Source organism: Paroedura picta, chromosome 4 (assembly GCF_049243985.1).
Source record: "Paroedura picta isolate Pp20150507F chromosome 4, Ppicta_v3.0, whole genome shotgun sequence".
Lineage (NCBI taxonomy): Eukaryota > Metazoa > Chordata > Lepidosauria > Squamata > Gekkonidae > Paroedura > Paroedura picta.
The window spans coordinates 60950866-60963802 of NC_135372.1; the positions used below are offsets into that span (position 1 = coordinate 60950866).

Genomic DNA, 12937 nt, shown 5'->3' on the forward strand with positions numbered 1-12937 from the left:
TTTTTAAAACACACACAACCAAAAACAATAACAATTTATTCCAGAATGATGATGTATCCCTGACCTTTTCTATTTGCTTCAACTTCTGATTTGCGTTCTGAACACATACATAGATAACACTTGAAGCATACTGATTTTTTAGCCTAGTTATTATCAGTGGTAGGGATGTAGAATGGCACCCTGATCTTGTCAGATCTTAGAAACTAAACTGGATTGGTTCTTGGGTGGAAGACCACCAAGGAATATTTTGCAAAGGAAGATAATGGTAAACCACCTCTGCTTAATCACTTCCCCTTAAAATTCTATGGGGTCACCAAACATTATCAATGATATTAAGCCCTTAGATAAATGCTGTCACAGCTGCTATAAAGATATTTACAGAAATTATGTACTTAATATAACATTTTATCTCAGTGCTCCAACAGCATCATAAACAGAATAATTTAGCTGTTAAACAGAAAGCAGTTCTAATCCCTATCTGAACAAAATCAAAAGTATAGGTATAATTATGGATAACAGTAGGTGGGAAATTGAAAAGATAAAGATACATGAATAATCTCATACTAGGCTAACTTTTACATTGCTAACATATATAAAGTAATTGTGACTTTAATTCATAGGGGAAATGATGCACTTTTTATATGGAAACATGACATTTTGAGAGCTCTGCTAGAATTTTATATAGTGGTAATTATAAATTAGCAAAATGCTTTCCACAATTACTTATGGAACAGAGGCTTATATACCATGAGAAGGAAAAAAATACATTTAGGAACACATTTAACAAAGCTCATATGGTTGTTTTGCCCTGAATATGCCAGGAAAAAAATACTATTTTGATGGCTTTGATAGCCAATGATTTATTTCTAAAGTTTGATTACATTCCCCCCTTAGTATAAATAGAATAGACAAAACAGGGGAAAAAAACAATTTGTGGACCCCTCTTCTATCTATATATAATGAAGAGTTCACAAATTGTGGCTTAGCTTGGTAGTAAGTTGCATTTTAGGGAGCTTAACTCCGATCCTCACAGTATTACCCTTAGCAACAAGATAATTCATGAACTAATCAGATTTTATACTATCTATATCACTAAAAGTAAAACAATTCTTCAAACTTAAGAAATTAAATTCACTATTTTTAGTGCTTGCTGTCTTGAATCTCATATAAATTATTTTTAAAACTAATTTAAAACCACATATTTTATAACTAACTGTTGTATTATATGTACATTTTCTGGTGAATTACATTTCTTTCACATACTTTTTTCCACTGTATAGTGTTTGGGCTTGTATTATGCACTGTTATGTACCTGCTAAAACAAGAACAGGCCAATGCTTCATTTAAACCACTGCCTAAAAATGTATTATAGAATTGTATTATAGAATGACAAAGATTTCCACAGCACTTTAAGTAAATAAAATAACTTACTTAAATACTGAGTAAATAAAAGTCAAGTCAATTTTATCTACAGTGTTCTCGATAAGGAGAGAGGCCATAGCTAAGTCTACAGAACTTGCACGTAAAATGCCATCAAGTACAGACAATTGACACATCCAGCTAAGAAAACTGTACTAACAGGGCTGGGCTGCCCTTGCAGCTTGAGATTCTGGGATCCACTGTAAGTCAGTATACACAGTACTGGGTTTGTCAGCCTATTTTTACGGGCAACACATAACTTGTTTGCCAGTCACTCGAAAACAACTTTTTCTTGCAGGATGTTTGAACCTAGACATTATGTTTTAATTGTATTCAACTCAAAAATGTTCACAATGAAAAATTAATGATGAAGATTATGTTCACAGACCTCTTCACATTGATCTTTACAAGTCACAAGTGTCATCTACATAGGAAAAGACAAAGAGCCAAACCAAGCATATCAAAGCATATTAGTGGAAAATATATACAGCAGAAAAAAGTAATGAACTGGGCCCAGATGTTGACCTTTTCCTCCTATCTCCTAGCAGCTGCAATCTCCCAGAAAGGGTAGTTCCAGATGTTTTGTACAAAATGTCACCAAGCACAGAGGGATTGTGCTGCAATGCCCACCACACTTCTTTTATCAGCAGAAGAGTAAGATGAAGGTCATTCTCATGGCTTTTCTGCACGCGATAAATATAGCGAAATGTTTACCTTGTGAAGATGCTCTATTCTGGCTGCACCGCATGATATCAGCAACGTCCCATGTCTGGCCAGCAAACTGCTCACTAAATCCACCATTTTAAAGCGCTAATTGGGGAATCGGATAAAGCGGATTCACCAAACTACAAGTGCTTTCCCCCAGCAGACAACTAGCAGGCCACCAGCAAAAGAAATGTACGGAGGCGAAGAACTGCTACATCCGCATTCAATGACCCGCCCTTGCACCCGCCTCCCTTTCCCTTCTTCTGGGGGATGGGAAGTGTTTTTTAAAAAATGGAGAACGGCCTGGACCAATGAATAGGCATACATGTGCCTCAACTGAGCTTGTCTGTGCCTCTATGAAGATTCGGATAGGCATTTCAACAAATAAATCTATTTAAAAAAAAACAATGGTGATCGCCAGAAGTTCATCTGTCAATCAGCCAGGAGGGGACTGGCTGGCCAAAGTGATTGACACTGGTAGGCAGGCCAAAGTGCAACAAGACTAAAGTGGGAAAAGCAGTCAGAAACATGCGAGACAGCTCGAGAAGTATGGAGTGCCAGTGAGTCGCAATCATTTCTCACACTTTGCAGCAAGCTTCACTCAATAATGCCAAATGTGTGGAAGAACCCTCATTCTGTACTAGTTCCACTGTGGCCCATGGCATTTTGGCCAAAAGATTCCCTTGCTCTACCTCAGTTGCTTTTTGGAGAATTGTAGTGGACTGCTGGAGGAAGGTGAAGGTATGGAAAAATCTATCTAGAATCCATTACAATTACCCATAGTGAGAGTATGAAAAAATCTTGGTTCAAAATACATTTACAGTAAACTACAAAGTTTGTTGTGTGAATGAGAGTTTAAGTGACAACAATATGACTAATTTTGTTAATGCATTCCTGGGCATCACAATTCTCACAGCTTGAGGTCTACAATCTTAAATAGTTTTCTTAGTTGGATTCAGAATGGACCTTTACTTCATATCATATATTGGAGAATAATGGCAGTCTGCTAGATATAGCTTTATATAGCCTTTCTAAATACGTTAAACCTCCTGTTTGAAGAGAATATTTAAACTATTAATTTTCCTGAAATATATAAAAATATAATCTATTATATGATAACTGAATTTTGCAGCTAATATATAGCACAAAATGCATGAAGACAGGTAGGAGAAAGGTATTTCCCCTGCTGGAGAAAAATTAACATTGAGTTGAAAACATCAGGATTCCAGTACCACAGCAGCAAACTGAATCAATCTCTGTTTAAACCAGAACCTCAAATTTCCAACTGCGGAAAATATGGCATAAACCTTGCACTCCTAGACTGCTCCTGGAGAATACAGCAGGGCTACTGTTTTGATAACCTGTTTATATCTAATATATGATCAACACAGGGAACAGCCTACCAGAAATTATATACAGTATTTGCTGGCGTATAAGACTACTTTCCCCCCCTGAAAAACATGCCTCCAAGTGGGGGGGTCGTCCTATACGCCGAGTGCACTTCAGTTGGGATAGACATAGTTGCCCATAGAGGCCCATAGTACTGTATTTTGAGTGGAAATGTTGGGGGGTTGTCTTATACGCCCAGTTGTCTTATACGCCGGCAAATACGGTATCTACATTAAATTTATTGTTGCATCTGCTGCATGGAAACTGTAACATTCTGAAATCCAGAGAAACAATGTAAATTAGGAAAGATATGCTTATATTTTAAAATTTCTCTTTCTGTGCAGCCCTCCAACCTGCTTGTCTGCTGCTATCACCATTAGAGCATTTCCCCTCAAACTCATACTGTTTGTCCTGCCTCAAGAGGCACCATCTACTCCTGTTCACCCGGTCCTTTTCTTGCAAAAAAGACAATAGCAACATTATTTGTTTTGGTCTCCATGGTTCCTTCTGTCAGCCCCCTCTTCTTATCCTCCATAATAGCATTTTGGCCATCCTAGGTGTGTTGCTAGCCAGCAAAGCTCAGGCACCCGTACCACTCAGCTTTTTAACTCCCCCTCTCCACGAACTGCCATGTTGAAGCTATGTATGTACGTATGTATGTACGTAAGTACGTAAGTACGTACGTACGTATGTATTTATCATATTTATATGTATGTATGTATATAAGGAAGGTAAAGTCGCTGTGTGAATGGGTTCAGGAGATGTCAAGTCTGCTTTTGCAAAAAAAGGTGGGAAAAGGACAGTAAAAGGCCTGGTATTGGGGGGGGGGTTACAAAGTGTTTTGAATACTGAACATTTCTAGAGGCTCCACCCATCAAAGCAAGGGGCTTCCAGAGTTACTCGTGAGGTTGCTGCTGCAAACAAAAGCATTCTTCCTCCCACAACAAGAACTGGTTACTCTGACTTCTAGCCGTGCTTTTTCTGCCTCTCCTGCCTTCCTGACTCCAACTAGGAGTCTTCTTATATATCTGCGATTGCAGAAGCCAGTGAGTGGCCCTTTCAGTACACTCTTAGCAGGGAAATTTAGGCCATTCTCCTTCTAACATCTTCCAGCCAAGTTTCCCTCTGGCTGCCATTTTGCTTCTTGAGGCTTGGCTGGCAAGCAGTCATGTGTATGTGCACACTGCATATAATTTGAAGCCATCTTAATGGCATATCCTCTGTTCCAGTTGGAAGGCTGCCCTCATTCAATCTTTCTGTCTACTTGCCCTTTTTTGGAGGTCCCACAATTTTAACATATCTGAACACCGCCCGTGGCGCCACGGACTAAATAAAAGAGTAAATAAAAGAGTGGGGCGGGATGTGTCCGGGATGAGGAAGGGTCCGGATTGGACCCTTCCTCATGACAGACAATCGGAGGGAACAATCGGCAGGCGCGAAGCGCCTGCCGATTGCTCCTCTGATTCCCAGCCCCAGCAACTGCGAGCCGCGCGCAGCGCGGCTCGCAGTTGCTCCTGGCCTGACGCCCGAGGGAACCCACGCAGGCCGCAGCCCCCGCGCACCACCCCCTCGCCCCCAACTTACAATGGTCTCCGCCGTCCTCGCAGCCGCTCCCGGCCAACAAGGTTCCAGGAAGAAACAGTCCACCAGCGGCCCTGCCAGCAAGCGGCCCGATGTGCGGGCGCGGCTCGCGGGCGCGGCCCGGGCGCGGCTCGCGGGCGCGGCCCGGGCGCGGCTCGCGGGCGCGGCCCGGGCGCGGCTCGCGGGCGCGGCCCGGGCGCGGCTCGCGGGCGCGGCCCGGGCGCGGCTCGCGGGCGCGGCGCGCGGGCGCGGTGCGCGGGCGCGGCTCGCGGCCGCGCCCCGGGCGCGGCTCGCGGGCTCGGCCCGGGCGCGGCCCGCAGGCGCGGCCCGGGCGCGGCCCGAGCCGGTCCCCAGCAGACTGACGGCGGTCCCCAGCAGACTGACGGCGGTCCCCAAGGTCAGTTTCTAGCGCCCGCTGTATTCGGCATACAGCGGGCTTAATTACTAGTTAAAATTAAAACACATTAGCAGGTGTATATTTAAACTTCAATGGACTGTGTTTATTAAGAAACAAATCTCATAGTATTCAATGTACTTAGGATTGTAACTCTACCATCTGGTAGGCCAGATTCATGATCATTTTTTAAAAAATTGTTCCTAACCTGTGTACATATCTCAGTGCCTCTGAGAACTGTACTTTTCTGAGAACTGGACTGGGTAGGGGGGCAGGAGTCTCTTCTCTTCTTTGCCATGGTTGAATTGAAAATCCCCAGCTAATAGCAGCTAGAGTAGAGTGGATTGAATGGGAAAAGGAGGAGTTAGGCCCCTAAAATTGTACTACTCATATTTATATTTATTCAAAGATAATATTGAAACTGCAACTACTGCTTTGCTAAAAACCCTGTAAGATGTCTGCAAATGGAAATTCTGTTTAAAAAAATAAAAAATTGCAGATGAGCAACATTTCTTTAATGACAAATGGACTACTGAGTGTTTCTTTGTTTTAAACAAGGATAAAGCAGTTTGCCTGATTCTTGAAATTGTCTCAGTATTAAAGGAGTACAATATTCAAAAGCACTTTGAAACCTGTCACAAGAGCTACTTAATATATCAAGGCGAGTTGTGAGTGAACAAGATAAACTCTCTTTAAAAATCAATGTTTTTGCAGCAACATAGTTTTAGAAATCAGGTTGAAGAGAACCTGTCTACAGTGAGGACCAGTTATCATGTTGCTAAACACTTTAAGAGTATCTGTTACAAACCTTGACTTGGACATAAATGCCTTGGCTAACATAAATGCCTTGGACATAAATGCCTTGGCTAACAGAAAACAGCCACAAAAATCACACTGACTAGGTAAGCATATGTAGTAAAAGGATTCCACAGTAAAATATTGTTCCAAAATGGATTACATTAAAGTTAACATTTTTTATTTACTTTTGAATGTTTACTTTTGATCTAAACAAGTAGGTTAATATTTTTTTTACATTTTGGTTTAATATGTGGCCATCTTTGGGCACTGGGCACGCTAATTTGGCCCCCATGTGCCAAAAGGTTGGGGACCCTTGCATCAGACCAAAGTTTTATGAACTGTGAACCACTAAATATATCAATGTGAATTCTGCAACTAGGGATTGGCAATTTGTTTAAGTTAGTCAGTCAGTAACCTTTTATTGGCATAAAATATGTATAAGACATATAAAAATAGGGTTTAAAATTTCAACAAAATAATAAAATAGGCCATGGGGTTATATAACCAAACAGATCTTAAAATGATTAAATAAACTGTAAAAGATCAAATACAAGGTAGGCAGCATATTATGAAAGCATCTTAGTTAAAACTCTGGCAACTAAAATGGTTACCTCTGGGTCTTTGTCAGAGAGCAGAAATTGCAAGGTCATAGATTTACTTACAGAAGGCTTGTTTCCCAGCAAAGCAACAAAGCTGTCAACCCGACACTGCTCATATAAGGGGCAATCTAACAAAATGTGTGAGACAGAGTCAGGGCAACCAGAACCACACGGACAGAGTCTCGCATGTTATGGGATATGGTGGAATCTTCCCTCTAAGACCTTTGAGGATTTAGGTTAAACTGAAAAGTATCCAAATTAATGCTGATTTAGTTGCTTTTTGGGTGTAGAAAAGCTGAATCACCAACCCCTGTAGTTTAAACTAGCTGAAACAGTGGTATCTGAACCGCAATCCAGCCAGTTTAAACTCTTCTTCCTTTTCACACCCTTCCTAAGCACTCTTAGCACCTTAGGAAGGGTATTGGGGGGAGGGGGAGAAGAGCAGCGCCAAACAGCTGATTTGTCAGAATCAACTGCTTGGCATGTTCTTTAAATGCCTCCCCCCAGTCTCCTCATGCAGTTGAGAAGGAGAGCTGGGTCTCTGCTGACTGATAAGGAAAGTGACAAACAGCAGACGTTGATAGATCAGTTATTTAGGGCAACATTTAAATGCCTCCCCTCCAGGGCTTCTTAAATTTCATAATTTAAATGTTTTACTCTATTGTTTAACATGTTGTAAGGTGCTTTGAGCCTCTGGAGAAGGGCAGCATAGAAATATAAAAATAAATAAATAACTACAAGCATCTCATAGCAAACAAGATGTGGAAGAGATTAGCTGCTTAATTAACCAATAATTCTACAGATAACACTTATAGCACTACTTCTCTTTAGGGAAAACAGCATGGTATAATGGTTAAAAGCAGCAGCCTTTAATCTGGTGAGCCGGCTTTAATTCCCTGCTCTTCTACATGCAGCCATATGGGTGACCTTGAGCTCATCACAGCCCTGATAGTGCTGTTCTGAGTATGCAGTCTTCCTCCTCCTCCTCCTCCTATTTAATTACTGAATTTCTTGGGTGCCAATTTAAAACATTACAATTTAAAGGCAGTTTACAATTTAAAACATTAAGAGACAATATAGTTTATGCTCACCTTTGTTTTTCTGTGAGTTTCTTGGAGGGAGATTTAAATTAAAAATGTACAGGGGAAGGGGTTAACTCCTCTATGACAGACTGGTTATACTCCATTTCTCCCGAGTCCTTGTGCGGGCGGCTGTGGCTGACTCCCTTCCCACCTCAGCGCCAAGTGTCGGTGAAGCGAACCTTTCTCCTCCTCCCCTCCGCAAAATCCCCCTGCGCGAGGGGCCGCTGCTTCAGTGGCAGCAGCTCTCCTTCCTGCCTACCTCCTCCATGGAAAGCCGGCAGCTCCTCGCCAGTCAGTTCCATGAGCAGATAATAATGTGCCCTGCCGGTCTGCCTCTGCCATTGCAGATGCCAGGCTCCCGGAGTGCGTGGCTTGAGTCCTGTAGCTAGCAATTTAACCCTTCAGCCATCCCACACATGCTGACTCACTTTCCAGGCTTGCCAGGACAATGCTTAGCCCTGCGGTGAGCTAGCAGGTGGGGCCAAGGGGGGGGGATTTCCCTAACCCTTCCAAGGCTGTTAGTATATTATATATCTATATATCTATATCTATAGATATCTTGATTTATAAATCATAAATTGTAAGGTAGGGGAAAAAATCAGGAATACTTGACATATAAATAATCAAGTTATACATTCACCCAATTGGTTAAATGGATCAAATCAAAACCAAAGGTATAATTCTTAGTTAAATTACTTCTGTCTCATGGTAGAAGGGATATTGTTCTCACCAGGCTGTTATGGAACTGACCAGTAATTCAAGTGGTAGGGTGCCCCAGTGATCTTCATGGGCAAGAGTTAAATTTTATTTAAATAAATGACCGCAAACCATGTTGACAGCATATCTCACCTGATTTTCTAGGTGCGAAAAAATTATGTGTCAACATTTGTCAGCACCCAGCATGTTTTTTACAAGTATTATTCTAATAAAATAAGTTCAATGAAACCATATTGAAGCTGTTTATTTCCCCTAATAATATATTTCAGGAGATAATGAACAACAGTGTGGTTTTGTGATTAGAATTCCAAGTTCCAATCCCCACTCTGTCATTGAAGCTTGTTGGATGCCTTTGAGACAGTTACAAACTCTCAGCTTAACCCACCTCACAGGGTTGCTGTGAGAATTAAATGGAGGAGAGGAGAATAATGTAAGTCAATTTTGCTTTCCATCAGGGAGAAAGATGGGGTATAATTGAAGTAAAATTAACCTGATAAATCAAACCACGGTCTATTTAGGGCTTAGAATGATTTTCTGGAAAGTTTTCCAATTTTAATGGCTACTTTTAAAAACAGTTCAGGAGGAATAATTGTTTGGGAGGTATAAACAGTATACTGTAAGAACTAGCAGGAAAAACACAACCAATTATACTTTTAAATGAGATTTTCAAAACAAAACAACAAATCAGAGCATACACTTAAGAATTCAATCCTATGTTAGGACAATAATTCCAAATTTTAGGTGCCAGTATGAAACATTTCACCATTGCCAGTTGTAATATTCATACCGGCCTCAGAATCAGACAAACAGGATAAGCTCTGTGGTATCTTTGATATCTTTGGTCACTGTAGTCAAAAGGAACAGATTATTACATGGTCAAACCTGCTAAACAAGAGTCTGTTTTCCAGGCTGAACTTCTATGAGTGTTTTAAAGCAAACAGTGACATTTGTTGTTCTTGCAGAGAAAGATAGTCAACTCATATACAAAATGTTTCCTAAATCAAGTATAAGAGGAACTACTTTTCCGCAAATTATTTTGAAGAACGCTTAAGAATTTTTTTTAAGTCAAACTCTTACACATTTGAGGCAGCTAACAACAATCCTTTTAATAGATTCAAGTGGGTAGCTATGTTGGCCTGAAGCAGCAGCATCTATAAGACCAACAAAGCTTAATTCAGGGTATACATGCACAAAAAAGTTCATACCTTGAATAAAACCTTGTTGGTATTAAAGATGTCACTGGACTCTAAATTTGTTCAACAATCATTTTAAAACACCAGTCTTTGTAATATTGTAAACATAATGAGTCAGACCCACAGCACATTTATGGACCAACCATTGTTGTACTATGTCTCAGCAGAACATGAACTAAGGAGCAAGTCTTACATCCCTTACATCCCACTCAGCCCCTATCATACTGTCTTTTGGGTACCAGCCCTGCTTTTTATCCAGGCTTTTGATTAAGGGGCTTGATAGATCACCTGCTTGGCAGTACAGAATTTTTCTAAATAAATAAATATAATGGATTTTGTGATCTGAATTTTTTGACTTTTGTAAGCCATGTTCAACCCAGGGTATAAGTGTTTAAAATAAACAAATACCGTATTTGCCGGCGTATAAGACGACTGGGCATATAAGACGACCCCCCAACATTTCCACTCAAAATATAGAGTTTGTTACATTACATTACTGTACTATGGGCCACTATGGGCAGCTATGTCTATCCCAACTGAAGTGCACCCGGCGTATAGGACGACCCCCCCACTTGGAGGCATGTTTTTCAGGGGGGAAAAGTAGTCTTATACGCCAGCAAATACTGTAGTTACAATTAGCCTCTATAAAATTGAATGATAAGAAAACCTCATGTCATTTCCAGCCAGTTTTTAAGGCACAAACTAATATCAGTTTTGCTAAAAGAACTTCAAACAGAACTTTTAAATGGTATAGCATTACTGCTATTTTAAAAGTCATTCTGCATTTCAATTTAATTCCCTAGCCCAACTTATAGGAGTTCCTGAAAGCTGGTGATTTTATGTGGCTTACGGAGCTGATATCCGCTTGCTGTACAGTTCCCACCAGTGACCGGATAGTATTTACAGGCTTCTCCAATGAGAGTTTCAAGAATCCACGTTAAATACTTCTTTAAAAACGTTCTCTATTAATGCTCGTTCAAATCTATGAACTTAAAATAACTTAGCAACTACTTCTGATTTTAAAAATAGCGTAAAAATGAACTTAGTTGATCAGATCATAATGTAGTAAGAGAACTAAATCTGACTTGGCAATTTTGAAATTATAAAATTAGAATTACCATCTTGGGGCTAAAATTCAGACTACCAAACAAACAAACTTGCTATCAAAGAAAACATGTCTCCATTAAAGGAGATTACAGAGCTCTAAATGGGCAGCAGTTCAAGAATGCTACAGCAGTAGTCAGGCATGCTTGATTTACACTACTCTTACTTTTCCAGTGCTGCTTCTAACTTTAGAACATATCAAAAGCCAGTGCAAGTTTTAAAATATCAGTTCATTTGTAATGAGCATTGTCACAAAGTCAAATTAGTTACATAAGCAACTTAATATGCTTGCACTATCCACTACCTTAAACTTTTCTATAATGTGCTTTATGTTCACTTTAGTTGGCATTCCTGCATCACAGAAATGACAACCTTCAAAATTACTTTCACCTCTTCTATATGAAATTAATTCTTTCCAGCAAATCTATCTTTTCTATTCTTTTTTAATGAATTTGTGTTTTTTTAATGGACTTGTGTTTTTCACACTGTGATTGTGTGTTAGATGAGAAACCACCCTTGTACTATTGAAAGAAATGGCCAACTTGAAGCCTAGTTAATACCATTTCCACAGACTTACTGTTTGGTATTGAATTCAAAATATTGTTTCTGAGTTTCAAAACCTCAAATGGTTTGAGACCAAGTTATCTTAATTAAAAAAACATTTAAAACTAGAGATTATTTTAAGAACCACATTCTCTTTCTCATATGAGAATGCACAACAAGTTCATCTACAAAGGTAGATGAGTTCTTCCCCTTCTTCCCAGTCTGAAATCCCCACATCAGGGCCTTTTCCCTAGTAATAACTAGATTATGTGATTACCCAAGGCAGCTCCACCTTCCCTCACTGTGGGTAACTTTATTAATTACAATTTATGCCTCACCTTACAATACCCGAGGCAAGGTACACAAGGTTCCCAGGAGGTTTTCTATCCAGTGCTGACCAGGTTCCATACTCACTGAACTTCAGCAAGTTCTTGTGCCTTCTGACCATACCATGGGCCCCAGGCACAAACTAACGTTCTTTTTTTAGGGGATTTGTGGATAGTGACTTGTATCTGATATTGTAATCTCTATGTGTGTTTTTAATTTGCTGGTTGCTTGGGTATTTTAAAAAGTAATTGTTTTAAATTTTGAAGTCTATTACTTGATGCCATTTGAGAAAGTGCAGAATATTTTAGGCATATTCGCCAGGCCCGACTACTAGCGCCAGGCCCGACTACTAGCGCCCTACCTGTCCCCCGAACACCTGGCCACGGTGATCCATGCAACGGTCACCTCCAGAATAGATTTCTGTAACTCGCTCTACGCGGGCCTTCCCTTATCCTTGATCCGGAAACTTCAGCTAGTGCAGAACGCAGCTGCCAGGGTCCTCACTGGCACACCTTGGAGGGCCCATATCCAGCCAGTGCTGAGGCAGCTGCACTGGTTGCCAATTGCTGCCCGGATCTGGTTCAAGGTTTTGGTTTTAACCTTCAAGGCTTTACGCGAGTTGGGACCCACATACCTGAGGGACCGCTTATCGCCCTATGCCCCCCGTAGAGCTTTATGTTCTGCGGGAGAAAATCTATTGGTCGTCCCCGGCCCTAGGGAAGCACGCCTGGCCTCGACCAGGGCCAGGGCCTTCTCGGTCCTGGCCCCTGCCTGGTGGAATGAGCTCCCGGGAGAGCTGCGGGCCCTGCGGGACCTTCCATCGTTCCACAGGGCCTGCAAGACGGAGCTCTTCCGCCAGGTTTACGGTTGAGACCAGGCTTAACATCTACGCCCCCCCGGGACCTGAGGATTGGGATTAGACACGAGTACCATCAGTATCTCCTCTCCACTTGCTAGGGGGGGAATGGGTAGTTGATTAGCCGCTCTTGCCATGTAGTCATTAACTATTGACATGTTAATTGGTTTTAATGTATTTTATGGGGTTTTATACTGTTGTAACCCGCCACGAGCTGCAAGGGAGTGGCG

The 12937-nt window shown here is 41.1% G+C and overlaps 1 protein-coding gene across 3 annotated transcripts in view; it reads right to left on the bottom strand.

Annotated features, from left to right (window-relative positions):
* The window catches only part of PKN2 (protein kinase N2), a 58889-nt gene that overhangs the window by 35774 nt on the left and 10178 nt on the right, over positions 1 to 12937 (bottom strand). The window lies entirely within an intron of this gene.